Source organism: Notamacropus eugenii, chromosome 4, assembly GCF_028372415.1.
Source record: "Notamacropus eugenii isolate mMacEug1 chromosome 4, mMacEug1.pri_v2, whole genome shotgun sequence".
NCBI lineage: Eukaryota > Metazoa > Chordata > Mammalia > Diprotodontia > Macropodidae > Notamacropus > Notamacropus eugenii.
The window spans coordinates 59,064,328-59,079,596 of NC_092875.1; the positions used below are offsets into that span (position 1 = coordinate 59,064,328).

Consider the following 15,269-nt stretch of genomic DNA (forward strand, 5'->3'; position numbering starts at 1 on the left):
CTGTAACTAAATTTTAACATGATGAAATGTGTTGTTTTATGACTTGTGGCAATGAAAAGCAAAAAAAAAAAATACTGGAAAAAATGCATGGATCAGGGAAACCTGAGTTACACTCCTGCCTCAGGAGTTTATTAGCTGTGTTATCTTAAGCAAGTCATTTTATCTCTGTTTACCTCAGTTTCCTGACCTGTAAAGAGGAAAATAATAACCACCTCCCAGGGTTGTTAGAAGAGTCAAATGATAATAATGATTGTGAAGTGCTTAGCACACTGACTGGCATATGGTAAGCATTATATAAATGTTGACTATTGTAATGATTATTATTTTTTTTAATTAGATATGACTGTTCCATACTTGATAACTCTATACCAGGTTTTAGGTGTGATTAGTATAAAATACCAAAGGTGATAAAATGAATAAGTTATATGTAAGACAATTTGGAAATGCGTTAGACCAAACTGACGTCATCTAACTGATGATGCATTTTGTTTAATGTTTTAAATGTATGTAATGTGTATGTTCTAATTGTGTTTCAAACTTTTTTCTTATATTGTGAAATCTGAGAAACCTTTGTATTAGAAATACTGTTAGAAAAATAGCTTCCCTTTTAATCTGGAGGCTGTTAGATTACAAATTGAGTTGTTAAAAGAATGTAATTTTTTTGAATGTTGTTATTCAGTTGTGTTCAATTCTTTGTTACCCCATTAGGGGTTTTCTTGGCAAAGATACCAGAGAAGTTTACTATTTTCTTCTCCAGTTCATTTTTATAGATGAGGAAACTGAGGCAAACAAGGTTAAGTGACTTGTCCAGAGTCCCACACCTATTAAGTGTCTGAGACCAGATTTGAATTCAGGAAGATGAGTATTCCCAACCCAAATCCCACCACTCTATCCAGTGTACCACCTAGCTGCCCCAATTTAAAAAATAGATATTTCAAAACTGTTAAATATTTAATGGGGTACATTTTGTTTTAAAACTAATAGCAGAAGGGGAAATAGAATATTTATATAACCTTATCTTAGCAAAAGAAATTGAACAAGACAAAAATGAGATCTTTAAGGTAATATCCCCAGGACCTAATAGATTAGAAAGGGAATTCTGCCAAACATTTAAAGAACAACTAATTGCAACATTATATAAACTATTTGAAAAAATAAGTAAAGAAAGAATCATACCAAATTCTTTCTACAACAAAAGTAAGCTTTTGATACCTAAACCAGGAAGATTAGAAATAAAGAAAATTGAAGACCAATTTCCCTAATAAATGTGGGTGCAAAAAATTTAAATGAAATACTAGCAAGGAGATCATAGCAATATATCACAAAGATCACACACTATGACTAGGTGGAATTTACACCAGGAATCCAGGGATAGTTCAATATTATGAAAACTATATGTATAATTTGCCATATCAATTACAAAAACAACCAAAATTATATGATTATATCAATAGATGCAGACAAAGCTTTAGACAAAACACAGCACTCATTCCAATTAAAAACACTAGAAAGCATAGGAATAATTGGATCCTTTCTTAAAGTGACAAGTAGTATCTATCTAAAACCAAGAATAAGCATTATCTGTAAAAGGGATAAACTAGAAGTGTTCCCATTAAGATCAGAGGTGAAGCAAGGATGTCCATTACCACTACTATATTCAGTACTGTATTAGAAATGCTACTTACAGCAATAAGACAAGAAAAATAAAGTAAAAGAATAAAAATAGGGAAGAAGGAAACAAAACCATCATTCTTTGTAGACAATATGAGGGTGTAATTAGAAATCCCTAGAAATTCAACTAAGAAATTAATTGATTAATTAGTTGAAACAATTAAGTTTCAACAAAATTGCAGGATATAAAATAAATCCACATAAATCATCATATATATTTCTATATATATGATCAGGAAAACCCAAGAGATAGAAAAATTTCATTTAAAATAACTATAGACAGCCTAAAATACTTGGGACTCTGCCAGCTAAGACAAATTCAGAAACTTTATAAACACAATTACAAAACACCTTTCACACAAATAAAGATAGAGCTAAACAACTAAAGAAATATTAGAGATATTTCTCTAAACAGTTGAAGAAGAAATTCTCATGGGTCATCCAAGGCAATATAATAAAAAATGGCAATTCTATGTAAATTGGTTAATTTATTCAGTTCCATACTAATCAAACTACCAAAGATTTATTTTATAGATCTAAAAAAAATAATAGCAAAATTCATCTGCAAATGCAAAAGGTCAAGAATATCAAGTTAATCAATGAAAAATGTGAAATAAGGCAGCCTAACAGCAAACACCTTCCTACTCTGCAATTAGTCTTGAAAAAAATCATTGATTCATCTGTAAAGGAGGTCCTGTGAGAATTAGTTCATGAAGTTTCAGGACTATTTCTCCACCATCGTTTCTATTTAACTTCTGCTTTCATTCTTGCCTTCTTGTATGCATTTTGAAATAAATCTCTTGATGGTCTCACTTTATTGTTTTGTAATTGATATCCTTGGCTGCTGTATTTGTTTATTCATCTTATATTTCTGTTGTCTGCAGTGTTTGATATGCAAGTAATTTCTTTAGGTCTGATTTTCTTTCTAGGAATTTTTTAAACATCTTTTTTATTGAATGTCCTTTTTTTTACTAATGGTTAAGCTCAAATGTGTAGGATAAGTCACTTTGAGCTCTTGACCTCCTTTGCTCTTTGGAACACATTATTCCATCCTTTCCTCTTGTTTTTGGTGGGTGCAAAAGAGTCTTGCGTTATTTGAATTTCCTTTCCTTTATATTTGAAATTCTTTCTCCTGGTCACTGGAAGAAATTGCTGTTAGTGGAACTGATAAACTTATCCATTGTGTGTCTTGGAGTTTGAAACATAAGCTTTGAGGGGTTTTTTTCTCAGGAAATAGGTTGTGAATTCTTTCAATCAGCACTTTGTTTTCTGTGTCCAGAAATTTTGGACAGTTTTATTGTATTATTTCTTGAATTATCATGTTCAGATTTTCTTTATTTTTTTACTTCTGAGAAATCTACAATACTTTAAACTGTCTGCTTATCCTGTCTTCAAGATCAATATTTTACTTATATGAAGATCATGCTTACTTTAGTGTTATTGCTTTTTGCTTCTCTCCTTCAAGATCGTCCTTCACTTCCATGTATTTGCATTCCCGACAAGTTATTCTCTCCTTTATTTCTTTCGTTAGACTTCCCATCATGGATTCAAATTTTTCTATTCTCTCAATTATTTCTGCTATGCAGGTCATAAATTCTTCTTTTGTAATTCATATTTCTCCTCTAAACTATTTGGAAATGTCTTGCTGTGGTCCCATACTCTCATGGCAATCTCTGGGATTCTCTGCTTCATAAATGTTGATTCATTTTTCTTTGTCTTATAATACTTATCCATAGTTGTGCAAATTCTTTTACCTAATCAGAAGCCCATATTCCTTTTCATTATTAGTGTTTTCTCTGTTGGTTTAGCTGTTTATAAGGTCTTTAGCTGAATTTTGTTCTTTCTGCCATCTTTAGCAATTTCAGTCTTTTTTTTTCCCTTATTTTCCCCTAGGAGAAAGGTAACCTTGGAAGGTACAAGGGGACATTATTTGCTATAGACTCCTAGAAAAACTCTTTCATTTGAGACCAGGGACCTCAGGGACAACAGCATAAGAGAAGACATTAAGAAATAAAGATATTCCTTGGTAAAAGCTGCTCTTCAAGCCGGGACACAGACTGCCAAGGATTCTGGAGATGGAGATCTAGTCTCCTAGGAAAGAGAATTATTGCCATCTCCTGGAATAGTAGGAAGAAGACCAGAATCATAAGCCACAGTAGCATCAGTGGAGGACAGTGAAAAAAATCCAAAGTAAGGAACACTGGACACAACTTCTGAGAGCTGCTAAAGGTATGAATTGCAAGAAATTCGATGTTCCACGGATGATAAAAGGAACCACGAAAAGCAGCACCGATATGGAAGAGCAACCTTCTACCCAATGACAAAGAGAGTAAAGGCATAGTTGGGAAGAGTTACTTGGCAGTGTTATTTTCTTTAGAAACTACAATGGGTTGTAAAAGCATTTAATTTGGATGTCAGAAGTTCTGGGTTCAAATCTAGCTCTCCTGCTTCCTATCTGTTCAAGAGTCATAGCTTGCTTGTGTATCAGTTTCCTCATCTATGAGGAGCTAAGATCCCTTCTAATATCTCACATGAGCGTTACATATATTGTATGTCTAAAAATCCCTCCCAGTTCTAATTGTGTTTAAGACCTCTTATGACTTGAATGTTCCATGCTCCAAGATCTAAGAGGAAAGGAAGGAATCAGAGAGTTCTCAGCATTCCTGATACAGCAATGTTATGAAAACAAGTTGAACAATATAGGCCAAGTTCTATGCCAAAGCAAACTTGGCCCAAAGGGGCTACAGTGCAGAATGGACAATTACTTGGTGTTTGTTTCTAACAAGAACCTCAGGGAGCTGGGGCCCTGGGTTCAGGGAATTCCTGTAAAAGTGCCTACAATAATCCCCACACACCCCTCCTAGGGGAAAGAGCAGATTCCTGCTCTCGTGCCTACCACTTCAGTCTACATCTCAAACCCTCTTTCTCCTAGAAGAGCTGGCAGCTTGGGCTAAGTCCCTGTTTGAAACTCTCAGCTGTGGGAAGGGGACCAGAGAAGGCAACAGAGCTGGGTTTCTCAGGATCAGAACAAAAGATCCAGACCAAACACCCAAGTAAGTGCATCTTCACAGGGCACTTTCTATTCATCTTAAGGTAGACCTGTCACACAAAATAATGTCATTATTGAGTCTCATCAATTTAGAAATTTAGTGCTAAAAGGGGCTTGAGAATATCCAATATAGAAGGACCCTAGGAATATGGAACATAGAATGCCAGAGCTTGAAAGGGCATAGATTCTAAATAGCACTGGATGAGATTTTCCAATCTAACATATAAAATGTTTGAGATCAAAAAGAATTCAACATAGTCATAATTTTTAAGGCTGAAAACCATCTTAAAATACAAAATGTTCAAAGTTGGAGAGAACTTAGAAGGTAGACTATAGCATATTGGACCCCAAAAAGATTCTAGCACATAGATCCTAGAATGTTAGAGGTAGAAGGGACCTTAAAACATAGAATACAGAATGGTAGTGCCAAGAGGAAGCTTAGAACACATTAGATAGAAGAAAACTTGGAATATAGAACACAAAATGTCAGAAGATAGACCTTATAATAATCCTTATAATCAAGCCATTAGGATTCATTAAGAAATTACTCTATGCCAAGCACTAAACTGAGTGCTGGTGAAACAAAGATACACCAAAACATCTATCCCTCAATGAGCTTTCCTTCTTAGGAGAGAATGTGCAGATATATAAATATGCACAAAATAAATACAAAATAATTATCAGGCATTTGGTGGAGGAAGATGAAACTGATGAGTACTGGGAGGGTCGAGATAGGTACCATGTAAAAACCAGAATTCCAAGATTCACAAATGAAGAGGTAATACCTTCCAGATAAGGGATACAGCCATTACAAAGGCACGGAAGCTGGAGATTGTGAGTCACATATGCCATTAAGAGCAAGTATGCTTGTGAATATATCATTGAAATATGAAAGAAATAATTTGCATGGGGGTGTTTTTTGCTTTATTTCCTTTATGTAGAAATATGATCATTTCTAAAATGTTAAACTGTCAAACTCTGATGCCCATCCAGGGAAGAGGAAACAAGAATGACATTGAAGGAAAGGGGCAATGATTCATTGCCATGAAAATGAGCAGCAGACAGTAGGGAATTTGGATGAATGGGTCTTAGACCTGGCTTAGCTGCAACATGTCCATTGACATAGAAGCTGTTCCGTCAAAGCTTTAGTTGCCTTATTTGCAAAATCAAGGGACAGCACCTAAGATTAGATTATTTCAGTTGAAAAAATTTAAAGCCAGAAGAGACTTTAGAATAAAGAATTTTTTTTAATGAAAGGGACTTGAGAATATAGTATATAAGAGATAGAAGGATCCTGAGAATGTAGAATGTAGGGGCCAGAATATCAGACATGCCTAAAGGTCCTTTAAAACACCAAACACTGAATATTTGAACTTAAAATGACTTGAGATATTAAATCATAGAACGTTAGAGTTAGAACATCAAAGTAAAATGGAAACTCACACAGTAGAATATCAGACATGGAAAGGACCTTAAAAAACAATTTGTTAAGCTACCTCATGTATCAAGTGAGAAAGATCATACAATATATGTTGGAAAATCTGGGGTTGAAACTCAAATCTCCTGAATTCCACACCAATCCTCTTTCCACCAAATAATGCTGCCTCTGTTTCCTAAATTTTAAAATTTTAAAGAGGAAGCCAATTTATGGAAAGGAAGAGAAAAATAGTCCTTTTCTTATGTTCTGCTAAGCTTAGACCCATTACAGCCAAAACACGTTTAATCAGCATTATAATCAACCTTCACGTGACTAACCTTGGGAGGAGCAATAAAGGAGCCTCCCCAACTCAAAGTACAAGATCAGAATTGATATGGCATAATGAAAAGAGCCCTGTAGTTAAAACTTGAAAGACATGGGGTCAAATTCAGTGAAAATTTCTGACTGAATGGCCATAGGCAATTCAATTCAACAAATATCTAGTAAGTATCTACTATGTACAAAGGCTTCAAAAATGATACAGACCCTGCCTACAATGAGTTTATATGTTTGGGGGAAAAAACACCTACAGAACTAAGTAAGTACCAGTATATATAGTGTTATATAAAGTAATTTCAGGAAAGAGGATGAAGAAAACCATGAAACACAAGGTGATACATGGGTTGTGCATTAAAGAAATCTAGGGGTGCTAAGTGACAGAAGTAAGATTGGATTGTATCCCAGGAATGGGGGACCAGAAGATCAATTTGACCAGAAGGGAAGATATAATATACAAAGAGAGCAACAGGAAATAAGACTGAAAAAGCAGATGGGAGCTATATTGTGGAGAGTTTTAAATGCCAAGCTGAGGATTTTGTATCTTATCTTGAAAGTAATAGGTGATATTTGAGTAGAAAAGGACAGATGTACTTTTTAGGATTAACACTTTAGCAGCTGTACAAAGGATGGATTGAAAAGGGAGACCAATTAGGAAGATATTGTAACAATCTACGCAAAAAATTACGAACTCGAACAGAGGCAGAAGCTAGTAAATGGAAAGAAGGGGACAGATACAAGAGTAACTTTAGAAGTAGAAGCACTTAACCTCTGAAAATCTCAGTATCTTCATTTGTGAAATGGGAAAAATAATACCTGAAATACCTATGTGACAAAGCACAGATGTTTCATAGAACCTCAAAGAATGTTGAACACTATTGTGATTTTGATTATATTATGATTAAAACATTCTTGGAGATGGAAGGGACCTAGTGGGTCAACTAGTCCAGTCTATCTCTAAATAAAAAAAACCCTTCATCCAGTATCCCATGAGTAGTCACTTGATCTAAAATAACCTCTTATTGTTCAGTCATTTTTCAGTTGTGTCCAACTCTTTGTAACCCCATTTGGGGTTTTCTTGAAAGAGATACTTGAATGGTTTGCCATTTCCTCTTCCAACTCACTTTTACAGATGAAGAAACTGAGGCAAATATGGTTTAAAATTACTTTCCCAGGGTTACACAGCTAGTGGGTGTCTGAAGCCAGATTTGAACTCAGGAAGATGAGTCTTCCCAACTCCAGACCAAACACTCTATCCCCTGTGTCACCTTGCTACCCTAATTGTTCTTTCCCCATTGATTTATAATCATTTTTAGAAACTTAATGACTGAAGATACCACACAGGTCATGTAGTCCAATCCATCCCTTAGCAGGAAGCAACTCTACAGCATCCTAATGAGCACTCTGTCCTCAGTCTGCTTCTAGCCAATATTTTTATCAGTGGCTTGGGTGTAGATGTAGATAGTACATACTTATCATATTTATAGATGACAAGAAATTTCAGAGGAAGTGAATATAAGTTGATAGCAAAAACAGAATCCAAAAAACTCTTGACAGACCAGAAACAATGGGATGAATTTAATGCGATGAAATTTAAGTGAAATAAAAATAAAATCCTTTAGTTGAATACAAAAGAATCAGTTTGCACCCAGACAATTGTTCCTCCGAAACAGCTGCTAGAGTTTTGTGTTCATCTTTCATTGCCGGAGAAATGATGACATGACATGCACTTGATTTTGTTGTGAGTGAAGGAAGGCTATGCAAGGACATCAGCCTCACTTCTCCAGAGCCATCAGACTGTAGGAAGATGTGAATCAATGAGTTGTCATATTGACCTTTTGTTCCTCAGGGGAATTTTGCTCATTTTTTCTTGCTATATGTAGTAATCCTTTGGTAGTTTGACCGCTATGGCACTCAAAAGGCAAGATAACTTAGATAATATTGTCATTTATATTATGTTGCCAAGATCTATATGATAACTAGCATTTTTCCAATTATTTAGGTCTGTCTTCATTTCTATAATGAATGTTTTGTAATTTAATTTGATAAGTACCTGCTTGTGTTTTGGTAAGTAGACCCCCCCCAAATATTTTCCATATTTTATGATTTTTCTAATGAAATTTTTCTTTCTAACCCTTCCTACTGGGTTGTGTTGTTTCTATGCAGAAATGCTAATAGTTTACATGCATTTTTTTACATGCTACAACTTTATTGAAGTCATTAGTTATTGCAATTATTTTTAGCTAATGCTTTTGAATTTTCTAGGTAGATCATCATTTATTTCATATGGAGAAAACACAGATCCAATTTTATTTATCAGCTCAATAGGATTTCTTTGTTGTTGGTTTCAAATCTGTCATCTCTTTGATTTTCAGAATTTTTATATTGGTATTTAGTTAGGGGTTGGGTTTGGGGTTTGGGACTTTTCCAGGTTTGGTTTTAATTGTACAAACAATTCATTAATCTTTTCTTTTTATCTTTTGCTAATGAAACCATTTAGAGAGTGTACATTTTCCCATAAGGACTACTGTAGCTACATTCCATAAGTTTTGGTGCATTATCTCATTGTCATTTTTTTTAATCATGATTTTTACTGCTTCTATGATTTGGTCTTTGACAAATCAATTCTTTAGGAGCAAATTATTTATTTGCTTACTAATTTTCAGCCCTTTCGCATAAAGTGAAGTTTGTCTGATGCCAATTTCCCAAGCCCTTCTTCCATGTTTGCATACTCTTTTTTCTTATGTACTTCAATTATCAGAAATAGGAAGTCTCACTCCCCTCTTCCTCTTTTCTTCTTCCTTATCCTCCATTCCTTTTACCCTCCTAAAATCCCCAGAACAAAATCAATCCACCTCTAGAAACTCTGTCTTTCTTATTTAACTGCCTCAGTATCTTTAGGAACGTAAAATTCTGAAGCAACACATTTCTTTCTCCTCTTTTAGAATGTTAGTACTGCCATCATCACACAGCCCCTTCTAATTGTCCCAATAAATTTACATCTAATGGGATTTTCTTGAATCTTTGTGTTTCTATCTCAAAGTTCCTACTCAGCTCCAGTCTTGTTGTCAGAAATGCTTAGAATTCCTTTATTGCATTAAAGATCTATTTCTTTTCCCTGCAAGATGATATTCAGCTTTAAAGGGTAAGCTTTTCTTTGTTGTTAAGTCTATCCCTTTTGGTTTGGGGAATAGTGCATGCCAAGATCTCTCATTTATGGGAAAAGCTGCCAGGTCTTGAGCAATTCTGACCATGATTTTTTCAAACACTACGCTCTTCTGTTCATTTGTTTCTGTATGTTACATCCTCAGTACTTGAACCACTGGATGATTATAAGAATTTTTTTTCTTTTGTATGAGAACACTAAATTTTGACTATGACATTCCTACTACTTTTTCTCTGTGTTTTTTTCAGAAGGTGATCAATAGATTCTTTCTATCTTCACTTTGCCCTAATACATTTAAATAATTTTTATTTATGATTTATTTACATTTATTTGTGAAAGATGGCATCTAGGCTTTTTTTGTCATGATTTTCAGGTAGTCTAATGATTCTTAGATTTTCTCTCTTTCTCCCGTTTTCTAGTTCAGCTGTTTTTGATAACACATACCTTACATTTTTTTCTATTTTTCAATAATTTGATATTATTTTAATGTTACTTACTGTCTTATTGAGTCATTGATGTATTTTTGACCTACTCTAATTTTCAGGGAGTTAACTTTTCCGATAAGGCTTATTAATTTCCTTTTCCTTAAGGTTTACTATCTTTCCTAAGCTATTAATTCTCTTTGCCATTCTTTTATCCCTAGTTGTTATTTCATTTAACATTACATTTTGTAATGTAGTCTTATCATCCTGACCAGAATATTCTTTTCCCTCAGTCCATAGTATTTCTTCCTTGTGTTCAGTATTGTCTTGTATTTACTCATATCTCCAGTCTCAGCTTCTGGATTAGGACTTTATGCTTGGGTCAGACTGTTTTTTACCATACTCTAGAATATTGTGAGCAATCCTTGCTTGGTCCTAAATGCAGTAGCTACGACTAAGCCTCATATTCTGGAGGAATTTCTGAGTTTTTACTTAACTTAAGTTTTGGCCTTGGCTCCTATGTCTCCTTATCCTTATGCAGTCCCAAACCCAGATATGGCTCCATCTCTTTTCATGAGCCTGACAGGCCCCAACTGAGGATTATGGTGGTAGCAGGCCTCTAGGTGTTTTGCTTCCCAGTTTTCTCTTCCGGTGGCTCTCTCTGCAGCTCAGGACATGAACTGCCTGGACCCTAGGCTAGACAGATATCTATCTGGCCTCATTTTTTGCTGTGGATCAAATGTAGGCTGCCTGAGCACTGGTTGGCCTCAATGGTAACCTGGATCTGTTTCTTATTATGTCGTAGGCAGGGATTGCTGGGTGCTCTGCTACCTAGATATAGGTCTGGCACTGTTTCCTGCTCTATCACTGGTACAGGATGCCTCCTGACTTAGTGAGTGTTGGTCTGATCTTTTCTGCTCTGGGTTCATTTCTCGTACACACTCTACCTTTGGCTTACTCCAAGTTGTCTCTGCTCAGATCTGCCGCAGCATTCTGGCATTCTTTTAGTTCAGCCTTGGACAAATAAAGAAGCTTATAGCTTCTTCCCCTGTGAATTTTCATCATCGTTGCTCTTGCTTAACATTTTGAGTGTTTAATCTGGCCTTCTCTAGATCTTAGTGCAGCACCATCTTCTCACAATATAACACCACTTTCATTGGTTTTCACATTACTCAGTATTTAACATCCTTTTTAGTGATCTCTTCTTTGTGTTTATTACTGTCTTGGTTCTGCTTATTTCATTCTGTGTCAGTTCATACAAATCTTCCTACTTTTCTCTGAACTTTTTATCTTTATCATTTATTATTACACAATACTTCATGTATACCTTAGGTCTTTTCAGTCATTCCCCAGTCAATAGATACCTTTCCCAGGTCTTTGTTACTATGTATAAAATAATATATATACTATTATTAAAATTATAAATACAAAATTATTTATATATTATGAATAATTTTGGTATCTATTGGACCTTTTTTCTTTTTTTTTTTGGAAACATGACCAATAGTGTGATCTCTAGGTCAAAGGTCAGAGGAACAGTTACGTCACTTTTTTCCATAAATCCAATTTGAAATATAGAATGGGTGGAGTCCTTCTGTTTCCCCAATCAGCATGCCTATTTTCATATGTCCCTTCTACCACTGTCATTTTTGTCAACTTACAGTGTGAAGTGAAAGCTCGGAGTTATCTCCATCTGTATTTCTCTTATTATTCATGAATTTGAGTATGTTTTCATATGGTCATTTGTGGTTTAAAATTCTTCTGAAAGCAGTTCATTTCCTTTCACCACTTAGCTATTAGAAAATCATCCTTGGTATTACACGTCTATGTCCATTCTTTATATGTCTTATGCCAGACTTTTATCAGTGAAAATTTGCATTGAAAATTTTTCATAATCTTACCCTGTCTTTTCAGATTTCTTAGACATTACTACCTCCATACGTTCTGTGGTCTAGGTGCATTGGTCTATTTGTTATTCCAGACTTACAGTATTCAATCTGCCATTTCTGTGCCTATGCCTTTACACTAGCTGTCCCTCATGTCTGCAAGGAACTCCCTTCTCATTTCCACCTCTTGCAGTCTCTGGTTTCCTTCAAATGTCCCCCTATTCATGAAACCGTTCCTCTTCTATTCAAGCTGCTAGTGCTTTGCCTTCCCAAACTATCTTGTACTCATTTTGTAAACTAGAGGGGGACCAGGTTACCAGTGATTGATTGATTTCACACACACACACACACACACACACACACACACACAAAAGTAGATACAAAAGTGTTAAGGGTTTTTAATGAAGTATTAAGATGGGTTTATACTCTTTGTTCCCCTTATATGAGGTGTGAATAAATTTTCACTCAAGGTTAATGCAATTCAGAGGTCAATTTTCCAATTGCCTCCTCCAGCTGAAGTTAAAGATTTATTGCACTGCTGACCTTTTAAAAACATGGCTTATCAAATCTGGAGATAACGTCGGGACATGAAGCAGCTTCAAAGAGTGTGAATCTAGGCAACAGAGAAGAAAACAATTAATGCAGGAAGAACCTGGGGAGCACAATCTCTCACTCCTCCCCTCTATCCCATCAGCTAGCAAAGCTACTCACCCAGTAGGAGACACCACCTTCATAAAGGGGCAGACCAAAAGACAGATAGTCAGTAGAAGTAGTTCTTAGAAGAGTAACCCATTGTAGCAGAAAAGAGAGCTAGGTATGGAATCAAGAGAGAGTTAGCCCTGGTAGTCAGAAGTTGAAGTATAAAGAGGACACCCAGCTGAGCAAACTACCCAGCATGGATACTGCTTCATTGATTTTACTCATTCAAAAACTTTAAATAACCTTTCTGAAAGAAAATTCATTTGAAAAACTGGAATAGGAAGAGCTGGGGCAAGCTCAACCAGAATGAGGCAGCCAAAGGAAAGGAAGCTGAAGCTGCCTGATAGTGTTCTATTTTAACTATCCATTCTGGCACTCTAGGTGCTAACATCACTCGTTTCTATGATACTGAAAAATAAAAAGTAAGTGCCCTCTAAAACTTGGCATCCTGGGAAAAAGCCCTCATCCTAGTTAACAACTTTGGAATCCAACGTTATTTTATGTCATGATGACCTGTCAGTATAATACTTTAGCCAAGGCAAATTCTATTTTCCATTTTCCATTTTCCTTTTATAGCCCCCGGAACAGATTTGCAAAACTTGCAATATACATTATACTAGTTCTTATCACACACACTATGTCCATGGCCAAGAACCATCATGTCTAAACATGATATCGCATTATATTATATCATGTTATGTTATGTTTATTTCATTATATTATATTATGTTATGTCATATTATGTTATATTAGTTTGTGTATTATACATATATATACATATACATGTGTATGTGTATAATCTTGGTTTAGGAATCCAAATCCCATTAGCAGATACAATCTTAATCAGTAGTATATACCCCATTCCACCTTTCTGCTTTTAGATCTCACTATATATAGGCAGTAGCCATAAAAAGACCACCTGTGCCATTAATGTCTTCAGTTTATTACCCAGGATTTCATAATCCCTAGCAATGTTTCCAAGAGGCAACTAGGTAGTTCAGTGGATAGAGCACTGAGCCTGGAGTCAGGACCTGTGTCCAAATGCTATCTCAGACACCTACTGGCTATGTGACCCTAGGCAAGTCACTTAATCCGTATTTGCCTTACTCAACTGTAAAATGGCAGCTCTGGAGAAAGAAATAGCAAACTACTCCGTTATATTTGAAAGAAAAACACCCTGTGGTCCTAAAAAGTCGGACATGACTAAACAACAACAATAACAGAGTAAGAATAGCTGCTCTAAAACATTTCCCCCAGAAACATGGGGCATACTCTCCCACAAATATACACAGGTTCCATAGAGAGAATAGACATCAAGTTGAAGTACAATGGCATAGAGACATAAAATTAGAGAATAGTCTTAGAAGTCCTTTTTTTCCTTGAATTTTCATGAAGTTCACCATGGCTTCAGTGAGGGCTGAGTTGCTCCAGTGCTCAGTTAGGTGGACTCCTTAAAGGGTATGACATCTCTGTTGGACAGGGCAATATTTTGCTGGGTGATGCTGATCTGCTGGACTACGTGTTCCTCTGAAGCACTCCTCTGTTGGGCTGGGCTTCTCTACTGGGCTGGTACTGTTGGGACTTTTATACTTGAATGCCTGGAGTATTAGAAGACCTTGAAATGCTCACAAAATCATAGCATGTGCACATCTATCCTAAAGTGTCCAGTCATTTCAAGCAAGAAAGCACAAAAGAGACAAAGGGAGTCATGTGGAGTCATGTGCTCATGTCTAACTTTAGTTAGATAAAAGTCAGGAAATTGCTTCTGCCTTGTAGGAAGGCAACTCAAAATACTCCTACACCCACCCACCCCACCCCCACCCTGGCAGACACAAAAAAAATATTGACATAGAGACAGTTGCCCCTTTTGTATACTCAGCAGCACCTGAGTCATCAGTTCTTCTGGATGTGCATCCAATTAAAAAATGTTTTATTATCACACAAGTCAAAATCTTCCATCACCCCTGGCCAGAATCTGGCTCCTAAAAAATTCCATGCATTGGACTGGAGCCAGGCAGGTTTTGTATATCCATTACCCTTAGGAAGGAGAAATCTGATCATTGTTTAGTCATTTAATTGTGTCTAATTCTTTGTGATCACATGGACCATAGCATATTCTACTGTCCTTGGGAGTTTCTTGACAAAGATACTGGAGTAGTTTGCTGTTTCCTTCTCCAGTGCATTAAGACAAACTGAAGTTAAGTGACTTGCCCAGGGTCACAAAGCTAGTGAGTATCTGAGGCTGGATTTGAACTCAGGTCTTCCAGACTCCAGGCCCAGTGCTCTATCCACTGAACCACCTAGCCGCCTCCCAAGCTGAGCATACCTCATACTTCCTACAGTAGGATAAAATTATAAACCTTCTGTTTGACATTGAAAGACCTTCAGAACTTGATCTAAGGCTATCTTTCCAGCATCATCATACATCACTCCCCTCCCAACATTCTGCAGTCTAGCCAGTCTGGCCTTCACTTTCATCGAGGCTCTCAATTTCCCATCTGTGTCTGCACTGGCCTAGAATGCACTCTCTCCTCACCTTTGACTCATAGAATCACTTCTCTTTCAAGACCTTGTTGCACACCTTCTACACAAAACTTTTCCTGAACCTCCAACTTTGAGAGGG

The 15,269-nt window shown here is 36.0% G+C and overlaps 1 protein-coding gene and 1 long non-coding RNA gene across 3 annotated transcripts in view; one reads left to right on the forward strand and one right to left on the reverse strand.

Annotated features, from left to right (window-relative positions):
• Nucleotides 1–15,269, forward strand: part of LOC140499598 (olfactory receptor 1f45-like) — a 19,611-nt gene continuing 4,342 nt past the window's right edge. Inside the window, exons 1-3 of one of the 2 annotated variants that reach the window (XR_011965489.1) lie at nucleotides 1–283; nucleotides 3,565–4,724; nucleotides 8,476–8,730. The gene's annotated coding sequence lies outside the window, so the exon portion shown is untranslated. Of the gene's footprint in view, nucleotides 284–3,564; nucleotides 4,725–8,475; nucleotides 8,731–15,269 lie in introns of those variants that run through there. The other variant, XM_072601230.1, reaches the window with a different exon arrangement.
• LOC140499602 (uncharacterized) overlaps nucleotides 12,321–15,269 on the reverse strand; it is a 19,856-nt gene continuing 16,907 nt past the window's right edge. Inside the window, exon 3 of the long non-coding RNA XR_011965491.1 lies at nucleotides 12,321–12,560. This is a non-coding gene — a long non-coding RNA (uncharacterized lncRNA). The remainder of the gene's footprint in view (nucleotides 12,561–15,269) is intronic.